General features: G+C 43.4%; 1 protein-coding gene across 12 annotated transcripts in view; it reads right to left on the bottom strand.

Moving 5' to 3' along the window:
* Window positions 1-14242, bottom strand: part of L3MBTL3 (L3MBTL histone methyl-lysine binding protein 3) — a 123092-nt gene extending 108850 nt beyond the window's left edge. For 2 of the 12 annotated variants that reach the window (XM_024249141.3, XM_063724981.1), the window contains exons 1-2: window positions 13641-14242; window positions 10007-10085 (exon numbers count right to left, since the gene is read on the bottom strand). The gene's annotated coding sequence lies outside the window, so the exon portion shown is untranslated. Of the gene's footprint in view, window positions 1-10006; window positions 10086-11641; window positions 12033-12591; window positions 12816-12841; window positions 12928-13067; window positions 13247-13350; window positions 13471-13640 lie in introns of those variants that run through there. The other 10 variants (XM_024249139.3, XM_054558151.2, XM_024249142.3 and 7 more) reach the window with 10 other exon arrangements.
* Window positions 14243-15866: the final 1624 nt, after the last annotated feature.

Raw genomic sequence — 15866 nt, 5'->3', positions numbered from 1 at the left:
CACTACCTAAAAAGCAGATATGATCAGGTGTGGTGGTTCGCACCTGCACTTTCAGCACTTTGGGAGGCTGAGGCAGGAGGATCGCCTGAGGCCAGGAGTTCAAGACCAGCTTGGGCAACATAGTGAGACCCCACACCTACAAGAAAATGCAAAAATCAGCCGGGCATGGTGTTGCACGCCTGTGGTCTCAGCTACTCAGGAGGCGGAGCAGGTGGGATTGCTTTGAGCCCAGGAGTTTCAGGCTTCAGTGAGCTATGATCACATCACTGTACTCCAGCCTAGGCAACACAGTGAAGTTCTATCTCAAAAAAAAGAAAAGTAGATATGTTATTTTTATTTTAATAGTAATTTTTACTATTAGTAAAAATTAGTATTACTATTACTATAATAGTAATATTTATTTTTATAGTAATAATTCCTCATATTTACATGGCACCAGAAAAGACTGCCAATTTCTTTATAAAGCAACACATCTGAAGTAACAGTGAAGGCTTAGTCACATGAGGAAGGTACTGGACCTGAAGCTCGGCCCTCTTTCCAGAGGATACCCTGTCCTTGGAGGAGCCTAATGAATGGTCACCATGCTGGTCTGATTGCACTTAAACAAGACTAAAGGCTAGGGCAACATTCCGCAAAGTCTGCTCCCCAAAACACAACTTTTACGAGACCATTTATTCATGTCCCCTGATAAAGGGGTTTGTGGTAAAAGAGGTGTCTAATACCCTAGCGTCTTTGGGAGATGTCCAGGGCACATCAATGTGCAACCATCTGTGGAGTGCTGTCCCAGCCAAAGCTTCCCAGAGTTACTCAGCCTTGGCACTATTATCACATCACATCAAGTTCCATGGAATCCCTCATTTGGAAGGCACTGAGCTATACAAAATAAATTCAGAAAATAACATGAAAGTAAGGTAGTGTTTTAGGGGATAGAGTTTATTCATTTTCAGGTTGGATTCAACTACAAGGATGCTACCTTCTAACCTAGCTCCCAGTCTGAACCTGCTTGTTGGTATAGTGTCTAATACCAGGGAAGATCCTCAGGACTTATAAGTCCTTTAAGTCCAGACTTGAGAAAGTGATTCTGAGAAAGGTATGGCCCCTGTCTCCTAAGACCTCCCTACAGCTCTCAGATGTAGTTTGTGATGACCTTCTTTTACCCCCACGACACCAGAGAAATACACAGCCATTAACGGAGGGACTCATGTATCCACAAATACAAGGTCACATGGGGTAATCATACAAAGCCCATAAGCCTAACAAACATGAAAGGGAAACAAACATGGTGGGGCACAAGAATTTCTTCAATGCTTTGTCATTTTAAAGGATATTATCAATACCAGCCTATTTGACCCTCATAACTACTTTTTTAAGACTGATAAACATTATCATCTTCATTTCACAGATGAGCAAATTGAGGTCACCCAGCTAAGAAACAGATTTTACCTTCCAAGACAGTTGCCAACACATTGTATTTTAGTCAACCTAGAAGACAACTTAATGTAACAGTGGAAAGCAAAGGCTTTGGAGCCCCAGTGCCTGGGTTTAAATCTTTTTTTTTTTTTTTTTTTTTTTTTTTTTTTTTTTTTTTTTAAAGATAGAGTCTCGCTCTGTCGCCCAGGCTAGAATGCAGGGGCGAGATGTCGGCTCCCTGCAAGCTCTGCCTCCCAGGTTCACGCCATTCTCCTGCCTCAGCCTCCCGAGTAGCTGGGACTACAGGCACCCACCACCATGCCCGGCTAATTTTTTGTATTTTGTTTAGTAGAGACGGGGTTTCACTGTGTTAGCCAGGATGGTCTCAATCTCCTGACCTCATGATCTGCCCACCTCAGCCTCCCAAAGTGCTGGGATTACAGGCGTGAGCCACCGTACCCGGCCGGGTTTAAATCTTAGCTTCACAATTTACTAGCTGTATAATCTTAGCCAGGGTACCTAACCTTTCTTGAGCTTTAGCTCCTTCATCTGTAAAATGGGTTAGGTATATCTTCCCCATAGGGGTGTAAAAACTTTAAAAAAAAAAATTATGTACACTAGAGTGCTTTGCACACAGTGAATGCTTGGTATATAAAAGTTACAGTTATTCTAAAGAAAAGACAAGCGGCCGGGAGAGGTGGCTCACTTCTGTAATCCCAGCACTTTGAGAGACCGAGGCAGGCGAACCAAAAATGGTCAGGAGTTCAAGACCAGTCTGGCCAACATGGGGAAACCCTATCTCTACTGAAAATACAAAAATTAGCTGGGTGTGGTGGTGACTGAAAATACAAAAATTAATTGGGCGTGGTGGTGCATGCCTCTAGTCCCAGCTACTCCAGATGCTGAAGCACGAGAATCGCTTGAACCCAGGAGGCAGAGGTTGCAGTGAACCAAGATTGTACCACCCACTGCACTCCAGCCTGGGTGACACAGTGAGACTCTGTCTCAAAAAGAGGAGGGCAGGGGAGGGGAGGGGAGGGCAGGGGAGGGGAGGGGAGGGGAGGGGAGGGGAGGGGCTCTCCAGGGTCCACATGCCCTCCAAGAACCAGTTTATCAGATCTCTGAAGTCTCACAGGGCAGAAGAATGAAAACTGTGCAAAGGCCAATACCTTTACATCAAAAAAGGCCTATTTAATTTCTCAGGAGTCCAGAGATGAGGAAAGGGAAGGTGGGCAGCAGGGCAGTCAAAAACAATGATATGACTCAGATTTCATGGACAAGTAGATTTCAAAGTGAATTTGGGAGACTGATGTAAGGTCAATAGCTGTTAGTTTTGCCAAGTTCTTATAAAGAAAAAAAAATTTAACTGCCAACAAAATAAAAAGGACATAATTTCTGAGAAACTACTTGAGACTAGGCCATTGGCAACCTTACTGTGACGTTTTTGCTGAGGAGGCATAAAAACGTCCTCACGTACCAAATGTGGTTCCAGGACCTGCTTTCAAGAGAGCTGGTATAGAGGCAAACAGAAAGTGCTGTGAGAGATTAAAGCAAGAGGCCAGTACGAAAAAGAGAGAAGAAAGCTCTGGGTCATCATCCCCAAAGGGGCTACAGTGGGAGTGTTTCTCTATAGGAGCACTGGAGTATGTATGTGCAAGTAAGATGCCAGGACCAGGACATAAGTGGGGCTGGGAGGACAGAATCTATACACTGATTATAATGTTTATGACATTGTATCTTGATCATCTACTTACAGGAGGTTTTGAAGCAGAGAGACCTTGATTTACCCATTTTGTTATCTCTTATGAATATCCATAGTAGGTATTGATAAAACTTACCAAATGAATCAATAAAAGAGAAGAGGAAAATACAATACACTACTGGAGGGGAATGGAAGGGGCTTGGGGAGAGGAAAAATCAGAGAAAGACCATCATCTGTCCATCTAGCTCATATTCTCCAGTGAAAATTCTAATAACTAGGCTGCTAAGTATTTGTTTACCTCTTTGGCAGAAGCATAACATCACCACTCCAAGAAACTCTCCTTATATAAGTGTCAGTGGAGAACACATCAAAAGAAGTTAAATTCAAACCTCTTGAACAGACTTATTCAATAAGGATAAGAGAAAAATCTAAACTCACACTTGAAGCATCTCTCAACAAACACACATTGCTACGAAGAAAAATATTCCTTTCAAATCAAGCATGACAGAGACCAGCTTTGATATTCTACTCATCCTGCCTGATAAGAACTCTGAATCACACACATATTGGAATTAAGGTCTGTTGTGCAGAGATGTGAAATCTGCCCTAAGGACCTAAGTTCATAGATTTTAGGCAGGAAAAACTCTAGATCATTATTTCAATGTGAGAACTGAAATCTTAGCAGCATCAAGAACAAATCCTTGAGAAGCTGGGTCTTCTGTTCTCATCCATCCCTGCAGAGGAGACACCTGAGTGTGAACTAATCCATGCTGCCTTTGCTGCCTTTAAACATGAAATCAGTCATTACAGCGGTTCCATCTTATTGATATTTTCTCAAAAAACACTGTCCCTTTATCTGCTAGTCATATTTTAATGTGAACGATCCTATTTATAACGTCGCAATGGTCTCTCTGATTTGCTACCTTGTCTGCCACGGAGATCATATGCAAAGGGTAATCACCAAAGGCAACCTTTACAAAATCTCAACTTCCTGCCCTTCTGTGTTACTGTAAGAAGGACGAATTATTTGAGATTCTGTGGCCTAACCTACTTACTTCCTCTAAAGAAGGAACAGAAAATGAAAAATGCCTTTCAAGAAAAAAAAAAGGTACACAGAAAGTGAAATCACAAACTGACATTAACGGGCCTATGGCATATTTAATAGACTCTCATTAAATGCTTTTATTTTAAATTCATGTTCAACGTACAGACTATATCTCAATTTGAGTCAGACATATTTTTTAAAGTGCTAGCATATCATCAACATACTATACTAGAAGGGTAATAATAGAAATTGTACACCCATTAGAGGGATTCAAGGGCCATAAAAAGAACAAGAACCTGACACAGATATTTCTATGCATATGCTAAATATGCATGAACTAAAATTTTAAAAGAAAAACTAAAAGTACTCTCTTGTTCTTTTTTATTTTACTTCATAATTTTTAATGCTAAAAGTAGTATCTTTTTTCTTATTTTGCTTCATATTTTTATAGAACATAAAGCTAAAATTAAAAGATTTACACTTGATTTCTCTTTTGCATGTAATGAATTAGATTTGGCTAGATTTTTTTTCTTTCACAGAAGTCTACAGGCTTATCTTGATAACCATTTGTAGCCAACCTCCTCATCAATAGACTGAACAGCTAAGCCTTAAGTCCACCCAATTAGACCACAAACCAATACGGTGAATTACTAAGATCATTTAACAACCAGACCAGATTGACCACCTAGGAATTTCAATTCACTATTCAGGGTTCAACAGTGTAATGGATGGAGAAAAATAATCAACTGATTTTGGTGCCTAAGCAATCATAACCAAAATGTTCTAGTAACTAAACTAGCTTAATTCCACAAAATTTTTGTAATATAAAGCTATGGTCCAGCCTTTAAAAGGTCTAGTACATAGCATATGCTCACAAAATGTTTTAAATAGAACTTCAACAAAAGAGAAAGAGCCCATTACCTTGTAATCAATGCCTACAATGGCATCCTTCTAAGTCAAACTGAAGAACTGCTTGATCCACCGTAACTCATATAACAGAGAGATATAATTCCCATTGCAATACAAAACCACCCGATGAGTCAAAATAGACTCTTCACCTCATTTTGCAAACATGGGACATACTCTTTTGGTTACAGTGTATAACGCCAGTAATTATAGCACTCTTGCTCAGGATCTTAGTCATATTCCCTGTTTTCATCTTTTGCTTTGATTCTAGGACACATTTCTACCACACCACCCCTCCATTTTCTCCCCACCATTGTCTCTCTTAATTTTCTTCTTTCCTTTTACAATCCTGGCTTTAGAGTAAATTTCATAACCTACTGAGCCTGCGTTGGTAGATTCAGGTCCCATTCTTTCATTGATTGATGCTTTATATATACATTTTTCATAACTAGTCCTACTACCTTATTGGGTTTCTTCCTACAGAGAACAAATGAAATCTTTATATAAGTAAGCCCAGTGATTCCCAAGCCTATTCTGAGTAATGTTTTATCAACAATTTGTGATCATTTCAAGGCCATGGGCTAGACCAAGGTGTTCTTTTCAGAATAATTCAATGATTGGTCTTTTCTCAATTCTTGGTTTTAAAAAGAAAAAAAAAAGAAGAAAGTAAAGCCAATTTTTCTTCCCATCTATTTTTCTTATACCTGTTCATTATTGCTCATCTTAGTAAACCAATGTAAAAGAGCACATACATTAATCTGGAAATGTGTTGTTTTTAAAATATTCTATGTGTTACTATTTTGAAAATCAAAAACCTAAAGACACATCAATCATATGCCAGTATCATTTTCCCTGATTCCACCCCTTTCAAACTGCATGGTATGAACAAGTTACTAAGTAACTCTGAGCACCAGTTTGCTCTAAAAGACAAAAAATAATATCCAGTGCTCAAAGTTAGTGAAAGTATGAGAGGTAACAGTCAGTGCCTACAATAGTACCTGGGCATGCAGAAAGCACTCAAAGTATTTTTTGGATGAATAAATAAATACAAAGCATCTAGCTTAATGCTTGATCTTCAGAAGGCACTCGATATACAACTGCACTTAACATTGTATATCAACACTTCATAGAGTTTTAAAAAGAGCAACCTCATCTGCTGAGTCCTATCACAGGAACACATTTACCACCACATCCAGAGATGCCATCACAGTGTCTACAGCATTTATCTACCATTCACCCACACTTAACCATGGTTTGTTTTGTTAATTGCCATCGTATGTGTATGGGTTATCTCCCCAACTAGATTAGGAATATACTGAGCCCAAGGATTGATGCTCGATGTCTTTGTAGCCCCAACACATACATTCATTCAACCCTGCTGTAATTGTTGATTTTGTGAAGCAGTTCACAATAGTAATTTACACAAAATAGAGGTTCAATAAGTATCTGTTGGTGGAACACAAAACACTGATTTACAGTATATATGGGAGAAAGAATAATAATGCACAAGGCATTTTACTGTTACATATAATATGCATATCATTCTTATAATCACCATCCAACTAATCAATTCCAAGTCTACACAGAAAGAAACTACAGTTTATGAGAAAAGTTCCCTCATCCAAGATCACCCAACTTAACTTTACTCAAGTTCATCTCAAAGATCCTTGTTCATTCCTCCAAACTATCTTGTCTCCCAAATGGGAATTTTCTAAAGGTCTTTCCCAATTTTACTTCATAAATCAAGCTTAGTCATATATCAAGGATACCCTTTCTTGGTGCTTCTTTTCATCCACCCACTGCATAGCTGCCACAGTCTATACAAATCTGTTCATAATTTCCCACTATTGACCTACATCCACAACCATCAATGAAATAATTTAATACAGTAAAGAGATAATCTGAGAATATTCCTGTTAGATAATGAAGCCCTTTAGAAAATATATCTTCCATGGATCCGCTGAACTTCAAGATGTCACATATAAATGTGCACACATATGAACATATAAATAGTTCTCTCTAAATACACTATCTTTACCTATACTATAAGCATTCCCAAATCCTTGTGAGGAACAAATCCCTCAATAGTGGCAAGTGGTAACAGTGGAAGATAGTGTAGATCTTCACCAGAAAGTTACCTTGTGAACACACTGGTCAAAGAAAGAATCACCTCAATTCATCTTGCTAGACTCTTGCTAGACACACAATTCAGGCATTCCTTGACAGTGGGTGAAGGGCTTCTTACTCATTTCTGAAGGCGAAGCACTAAAAAAGGAATGCATTATATTGTGCTATGTGTATTGGATGATATGCCATGGTCCTGCGTCAGTTAGCCCAGAAATCCATGTTTCCTGGTTCAACAGCTCCAAAGAGTGCTAGAGCCCTCATCCTTTCCTACTGGTACCATGTGCAACTGTTATACTATTATTAGAAGAGCTCATTATGTCTATTCCCGGAGTAAGGATCTCTAGAACTCCTCAAGAGCAAGGATCTCGTCTTTTAAGTGTTCAACACTGTAAGAGCTCAGAAAAAAACTGGTTAAGTAACTAGTAGAAACAATACTGCAGGGATCACTCAAGTTATCCATCCTTGGGATGCCAACGGTATACCCCACACAACACATAAAGTAAGTTCTCTCATAAATTCCCCATCCTAACTGCACTACTATAAACAGCATTGGCTGAAATATGGAATTCTTAAAAATAAACTACCAACCCAGTCGAAATTCTTTAAGAACCAACTCTCAATTACTCAGGGACTAATTAAACAGGACATATACTTCTTTTTTCCACCCCTATTGGGTTTTTGGATTCTTAGAACATTGATTGGATAATCTCCAAAGAGTGGAGATGAAGTAAAACTAAAACCTGTCAGGGTTTATTTTGTCAGGTTCAGTAGCATCAAATCAAAAATAATAATAGATAGTACGTGCAGTTTTTTTAATCTAGATTTTACATAGTTGGCTATAATCAGATTGCAGCCAAAGAGGTCTAGAAAACAAGGAGGAAAAGCCCTACTTGGACATTTCCTAAATTCAGTCATTCGGAGGACTCATGTTCTGGCCCCTATAGTTAGTTTAAATCATTACTACTCCAGTTACCTATTTTTTCATCCTCATCTCCCAGCAGACTCATGCAACTAAAATATTAATTACAGTACATTAATTCCCCTCACACCAACCCTTCTACTTTCATCACCCTACCATTTTCACAATTAGGCATCATTTTAAAGTATTTCTTTCATTTACTCCTTCTATTTATTAAATGACCAGTTTGGGATAAATAAATTTCAGGTTTTGTATTCCGCACCATGTTAGAGCATGGTCTCTTCCCTCAAAGAGCCAATAGTACACAAGGGAAACTACTTTTTTCTCAAGACAAGATATACTCCTAGAAATATTCCGAGAAGGCCATACAATACACACATCAGAAACCAATCTAAAAATTTTAGCCAAGAGTTAAATCACTGACTTAGACAATCTACCTCCAGCCCTTCACAAAGCTGGACAAAGGTAAAACGATATGACCACTATACATCTGAATAACTCTTTATGGTTCTCAAAATCTGATTTTATTTGATTCTTTTAACAAAAGATGCAAGGCAAGTATTGCTGTTCCCACTCTGTAGATGAGGAAATGGAGGCTGAAGGAGGTAGAGTGACATATACAAGGTGATGTATCTAGTTATTAAATTTAGTCTTCTGATTCCTATTCTAGCATTCTATCCACAGACACAGTGACTCCCCAGACAAAGAAAAATAAGCAGTGTCTTCAACTCAGCACATTTAAACATGAAACTCACCATCTCAGGAAACAGATTTTACTCTACTTGAACCCTAGTTGTCTGCAGGACCTTCCTATAGCTGTTCTTGCCCCATTGTTTCTGCTGCATATCCACATGGACCAGATCCACTTATTTTGCTAATTATACAATTCAAAATGATCCACAAGCAGCAAATGACAATAAACTCCCGTTAATCATTTTTCTATCAATAATTACTCATTTTGATTTCTAGATTACACCTGGCCCAATGAAGGTTGTTAGTTCTGCTCTTAAAAAGGTAGGCTAATTTTGGTTTTCTTTTGTTTTTGCCAAACAAGATTTAGCGACCCCTTTATTACTCAAGACAGAAAGGGCAGGAAAACAGTCAGAAAAGGAGAGGGGAAGATTAAAGGAAGAAAAAAAAAGGTATAAATAGTACAAAGCACTGGAGTAGCACAAATGTACTGAAATGTTCTACCTCCAGAGATGGCTGCCCCCTCTGCCTGAGAATGACCTTTGCCCTAAAAGAAGGTCCTGGAGTATTGGAAAGAAGCCAACACCCTCCGAAATTACCAAAGAGATCTTAGTAGACAACAGCTGTATTCCCTGTGGAGATATGTTCAAAAGTTGACAAGTCTAAGCTAACACACGGAAACTCAGTCATAACCCTGCAACATGGCACTTGGCACAAGTCAGCCCATCTTGGATTTAAGCCATAGAAGTTATGTGACAAATACCCGCAAAGCACTCAATGTAAAATTTCATTCACAAAATTTTACCACTGGCCCCCCCAAGACATTTAGAGTTCCAGAATCTTCCATATCACTGTATAACACTGTAACACTTTTATTAATTTACAATCATTTTATTCCAGTTTTTCCACTTTTTCAACTCCGAAGAATAAAACATTTACTTTCAGTAGAAAACAGGTGCTAAAATGCTAATTAAGAATCTAGTAAGTAAGGCAATACAAAGATTATCCAGGACAATCTCATAACTTCCTAATGTTTCATCCAAACTACAATTACATTTAGTGTCAATACATTCATGCATTCAAAGCAGCCCCACAAAATGATGTTTTTCTGCCAACCCCGTCTCATACTCTGCTTCCTGATCTCCAAATGCAGCTTTTTAACATTTGCAGGTATGTCAAGCAATTTATTTCCACAAGCGGGTCTTACCTTTCGGCGGTGATGAAACACAGAACTCTCTGGCGATCTTCACAATTGCTGTCCACTCTCAAGATTTCTCCTAAGGGTTCTAGCATTGGTTTAAAGAGAGGAAAGGTAAAATCAAAACACTGTCATCAAAAAGAAACCTTCAAATCCACCATCCCCAATTAAGAAGCCTACATTCTGAATCACTTAGGCATAATTTTACACCATGCCACTCGGTAAATTAAAATAAAATAAGCTGGTTGTAGATGAGTTGAAATGGATTTTAATCATTGGTATCATTCCCATGTCCTAAATTCACCCAATAAAGTCTCTCCTATTGTATATGACAGGCAGGTGAAAGTTACAAAGATCATTTGAGTCAACTTTAATTTCCCTCACTGCTTTTATCTTTAAAATTAAAGATATTTTACAGAAAACACACTGGAAAAACAATAGATATTACATAAAGTTTTTGCCCATATATTTAAGGACTTTAAATCACAAATTATACAAGTAATCAGAAATAATTTCGTACTCAGTGAAACAAAATTACAGTCTTAGAACCAAAAGGGACTTATTCGGACTATACATAACTCCACAGCTAAGAAACTACATAAAATTACCTTATACTTATCAGACAGTAAAATGAACAGCTCATAAAAGACAAATCTCAACTAAAGGTCTTTTCCATTTCTTCAAAGTTTTAAACACATTTCAACTTAGCAGTTTTATTAACATTCAAAATGAAGTCATCAGCTGAGACTCGTTAATTAAAAATTGATCAGAGGTACAGACACCAATAAATGCAAAAGCAAACAATTGTTTCCAATTCAGGGAGCGATCAATCTCAAATCCCTGAATAAAAGCAAAGTGTCTTTCCCATATAACTCATGTAGGATGGAAGTTACAGGGTCTGAGTCCTCAGAATTCATTGCTTCGATTTACTAAACTTTCAATTTCTGATCAGCATCCTTTCACACAACATCTGGCTGCTCGCTCAGGTCCTCTAATTACTTCCACGTCTGAACGGACTACGTAGCTACAAGTAAAGGCCAAACTTTGCTCTCGGCCTTCCGAACTTCAAAGACGCGTTTAACCACTAGAGGTCTCCCCTTGGCCAGTTTTGCACGTTCGCTATTTTGCTGCACTTGAAACTTTCCGGAGAAATGCTCTCTACTCGAGTCAGTGTTTTTCTAAAAACTTGCGCAAAAATCCACGCGACCGAGATAGCCAGCACAGAGCCTCTCGGACTCCCTAAACCAATAAAGACATCACAAACAACGCTCTAGGAAACCCAAAAGGAGAACTGGACGCACTCGCCCCGGCCGCGCCCCCCGACCCCAAATTCTTATTTCTCATCTCAGTTTCCCCTAACCTAACAATTAAAAATCTATTTTTGTTTCTGTGCACTCTGAATGATCTCGAATGCATTTTTCTGGCGGTGGCCCCGAGGTGGAGAAGAAGCGGGCCAAGGGATGCGGGGCGTTGGGGGTGGGGGCGGTGAGGGGGAGGGCCGTGCTCACAGCGCCCGAGGAAGTTGCCTAAGGAAAGGGACTCCGTTTTTCGGGTCCCCTCAAAAAATCGGCGGGGAGAGGGAGGAAAAGGAAGCGGGGTGGTGGCAGCAGGGGGACTCAGAAGGGAAACCGAAGCAACGTTTACCTCCGTCTCCCGTGGAAGGGTGGGGTAGAGCCGCGGTCCCCGCGCCCTGGAGAGCGGCTAGTTACCCCCACCTCCCTCTGAGCGCAGACGGACAGACCGACGCCCCCAGCCCTCCGCGGGGACCCGGGAGGAACCCGCCCGCTTTTAAACTTTCTCTCACGGTCGCGCTGCGGGCCGTGCTTTGACCGGGACTGGGGGAGGGGGGAATCGCAGGGCCTTTTTTTCTTTAAAGGTAATTAAAGTTTTACCACCAGTCCAAAAGTTGCGCCCTCCCCCCGCCGGTGCCACCGTGCCCTCCTCCCCTTCCAGGGCTCTCAAGTTTTCCTCCCCGCCCGCCGGCCCCCACACTCCACCAGCTCGCGGGGCGCGCGGCGGATGCCTCGGCTCCTGCGCTTCCCGATCCCCACCCCCGCCGGCCTCTACTTCCCCCCGCCCCGCCGCCGCGGCGCGAGGACGGCCCGCGGGGCCCAGGACGCGAGTGTGCAAAGCCCATTATTCCGGAACGGCACACGCACGCGGCGCGAGGCGGGCGGCGGCCCCGGCCCCGGCCCCGACCCCTCTTTTCCTCCCCAGGATAAGGCAGGCGTAAACAAGTTGCAGGAAAAGCAGCCCCGCGCCGCCCCCACCCTCCCCCCACAAGCCCGCCGCCCCGGCGCGGCCGCCGCCGCCGCGACCGCCGCCGCCGCCTCCCGACACACGCCCGCGCCCGCGCCCGCACCCGGGCCGGCGCGGCGCGGCACAGCGCGGGGCGAACGCCGCGACGGCGCGGGCTCCCGGCCCGGCCCGCGGCCCGCGCCCTCTCCCGCGCGGACGGCCGCCACGGGCCCGCGCCGCCTAGCTTCCCAGAGCACTTTCCTGCCTCGGGCAGAAATAAACCGGAGGGTTTATTTTTGTGCAACTTTCCCAAAATGGCGGAAATTGGAGCTGATCTATATGAAATTCTCACACACTCGGTCGGGAAGAGGGAGGCGGCGAGGAAGCCACGCAAACTCTCGGCCGCCGAGCCCCGCCGCGGGTCCGTGTGTGTGCGTGCGTGTGAGTGTGCGTGTGCGCGGTGGGAGTCGGGCAGGCCTTTCCGCCGCGCACACACACAGCACACGCCGGGGAGACGCGCCTGCACATTCAACCAGTCCATTCTCCGCAACCCGAAAGGGGGGAAAGTGGCCCGGCCTCTTTTCCCACTGCCTCGGTCTCCCGTACTTGTACTTCTCGCGCTCGCCCGCCCGCTCGCTCGCTCTCCGGTGCGCGCCCGGCACAAAGGCCACACGGGCGGAGGGGGCCGCAGGGGTGGCGCGCGGGGCTCGCGCCTCCCGCCGCACCGATCCGCGGCCCCGGCCGCCCCCGCGCCCCCCGCCGGCGCCCCCCGCCTCGGCGGCCGCGCTCGCCGCCTGGGCTGCGGCTCCGCGGCGCCCACCCGGACACGCACCCCGGCGGAGCCCGGCGCCGCCGCGCTCCCCCACCCCGCGCCCGGTGTCACGAAAGCGACCAAAGTGACAAGCTCGGGGGGCGCGGGGGAGGGGGCCACACGCATCCCGCCGCCTGCGCGCCAGCCTGAGCCCGACGCGGCCGCCTCGCCCCGGCTCCCTTCCGCACGGCCCCCCACACCCTTCCCCGTGTGCGCGCAAAGAAAAAAATACAAGTCTCTCCTCCCCCCATTTTTTCCTTTCTCTTTTCTCTCTCTTTTGTTCCTCTTTCACACTCGCACTCACTACTTCAGAGTGAGATGCCCAGAGACTCCCCCTCCAGCCGTTTCCGAGTCACTTGCCCACTTTTTTCCCCGGGATTAAGTTTTCTCCTCTTTCCCAGAGGCGCAGAGAAGTGGGGGAGAAACCCCTTCTGTCCCTCCCCTCCCCTGATCTGTTTCACAAGACGAGGGTGCGCTTCCTTCCCTCTATAGGGCTCTTAACTTTCATCCTCACCCAGAAAAATAAATGAATGGCTTTTGCACGGACAAATCTTCAGATTAATTAGAGATTAGATCCGATCAAACGCTTCTTACCCCCAAATTTTCTCTTTTTTTTTTCTCCGTCTCACGAGTAGTCCTGACAAATGGTCCAGGGCTGCGGGCGCAGTGCGCATGTGCGCGTAGAGTCAGGGCTGGGGAGAGGGGAAACTGCGCTGGTGCCGGTGCCGCCGCCGCCGCCGCCGCCGCCGCCGCTGCCGGGGAGGCTCGCTCTGGCTTCCCTGTTACTGCTGCTGCGCCTTCGCCGCTGGAAAGCAGCAATAAAGCCGGGTGGCAAATGCAGCTGCCGGCAGATCCTGTTTCAGGTGCATCTTTTCAATAGCCCGGTCACCGCCTCAGAGCTGGTTCAAGAACAGTCCAAACAAATAGGAAACACTGCTAAGGTTCCAGATTTCTTTGTCTATTTTTCACTTTACTTTTTTTAAAGGCAATTCTCAGAGCAGCGAATCCACCATGTGCTGTGAAATGTATGCATTCAGCCATTAGAGTGGGCCTTAGTCTTGCACAAACACTACCCAAAGGCTAAATACATGCTACAGGTCATGAAAAGTAACAAAGTTGTAAGCTTTGGGAGAGTACAATCTCCCTCTCTGATGGCTGGAACAATGCATAATAAAGAAAGTGTGCATATAAAACTCGTGCCTTCTTTCCGCTTCCTAAGTGCGAATGTTTATTGACAGCTCCAACATGTTAGGCCTCTGTCGAGTGATAGGCTGAGATTCCTACAGCCTATCAGAACACTGTGAAAGTCCCTTGGCAATAAGCAGGTCCAGGACTACCCTCTTAAGGTATTCAGTCAAGATGGCTGAGCGGTCCTAAATGGCAAAACCTGTCTTTGTTAAAGCGTCAAAACTAGATCAAGAGAGTATTACATTTCAGTATTGACAGCTTTCGGCGCATTGACTGCAGGCCGCCGTTTGGACAGCTTCACCCGTCTTCTTTTCCACTGAATAGGAGTACTTACAAAATAATTCGAGTAATTAAAGTTTTGATAAACATTTTGATGTCAATAGCAGAGTTTGCTGTGTGAAAAAAAAAAAAAAGTAGCATGTGTGATTTTAGGAATGAGGGAAGCATGTCTTAGATTTTGCAGAGGTGGGGAGGTAAAAGGAAGTCCCCATCCCCAGAGTAGACTATTTATTTTGCATCTAATAAAGGGTAAAGGAGGCCCTTTTCTGAAACTGCTGCCTGAGGCCTAGAATTTAAATATATCACAGATGGAAGTTCTATATTAAAAATCCTTCTCCAGTGTAGGGAATATTATTCTTGATTGAATTTTTTCACTTAAGGAATGTTTCTTGAACCAGTTTCAGAAAATAAACTCTTAAATTCTTTCCTTAGGACCATGAAATTACCCTATAGAAGCAGACCACCCGATATATCTAATGTTGGTGTAGTGACCAAATTCTCCAAACCAAAAATCAGGACATATGCCTTAACATGTACTCCAGAACAAAGGGACAAATCCTGTGAAGCTGAAATGAACTTATAAAATGCTTCATACGTTGAACAGCCGTTGGCTGAGGGGTGTGAAGTAGAGAAGGCTGGGTAGTGTGAGCTGTAGATGATCTCAAACCACCAGTTCACTATTGATTTCACCCACCACATTCAACCCTTTTCAGAGCTGTTCCCAAACAGCTTAATTAACTGATCTGAATTTCAGCTTCTCTCCTTTTCTCTCTAGCCCTTGAATAATAAGCAGTGAAATGGCCAAAGGCAAACTACAGGAGGAGAAGGAAAGAAAGGGCATGAGCTATGTACAAAACTAAGACCTCGCCCCCATAGAAACTAAATTAATTTTAGATTCCTCTTTCTGAAAAATCCATTTTAGATTCCTTCTCTCAAGATAATTTCTAGATGATATTTCTGTTGTACATACGTTTTCAGAGATACTGGTTCAACAGTCTATAAATGTGTATTAATGGCCCACCTGTGCTAAGTGCTCTGCAAGGTGCTGAGGATAAACAGGTGACCAAAACTAGGCCCCAGCTACAAGAAATTCAGCCTGGTAGAGAGACAGTGTAGTAAATTGGGCATTATGTTACAGTAATGTTATATGGAAAATGTTATAGCAGAGGATGTAGAGCAAACACAGTTGAGCACCAGTGGCAATAAGGAAAGGCATTCCAGTAGAAGTGATGGCTAAGCTGATTCTTGAAGGACAAACATCCAGGGTACAAGATGTCATCCTTCTTCCCAGAAGGTGTCTGGGAACATGAACCAATCAGAGAAGTAAAGGTCCGAGTGTTTCAAGAGCAAGGC

Source organism: Pongo abelii, chromosome 5 (assembly GCF_028885655.2).
Source record: "Pongo abelii isolate AG06213 chromosome 5, NHGRI_mPonAbe1-v2.0_pri, whole genome shotgun sequence".
NCBI classification, from domain to species: Eukaryota; Metazoa; Chordata; class Mammalia; order Primates; family Hominidae; genus Pongo; species Pongo abelii.
The sequence above is the reverse complement of the archived record's forward strand: the minus strand, read 5'-3'. Positions and strand labels throughout refer to the sequence as shown.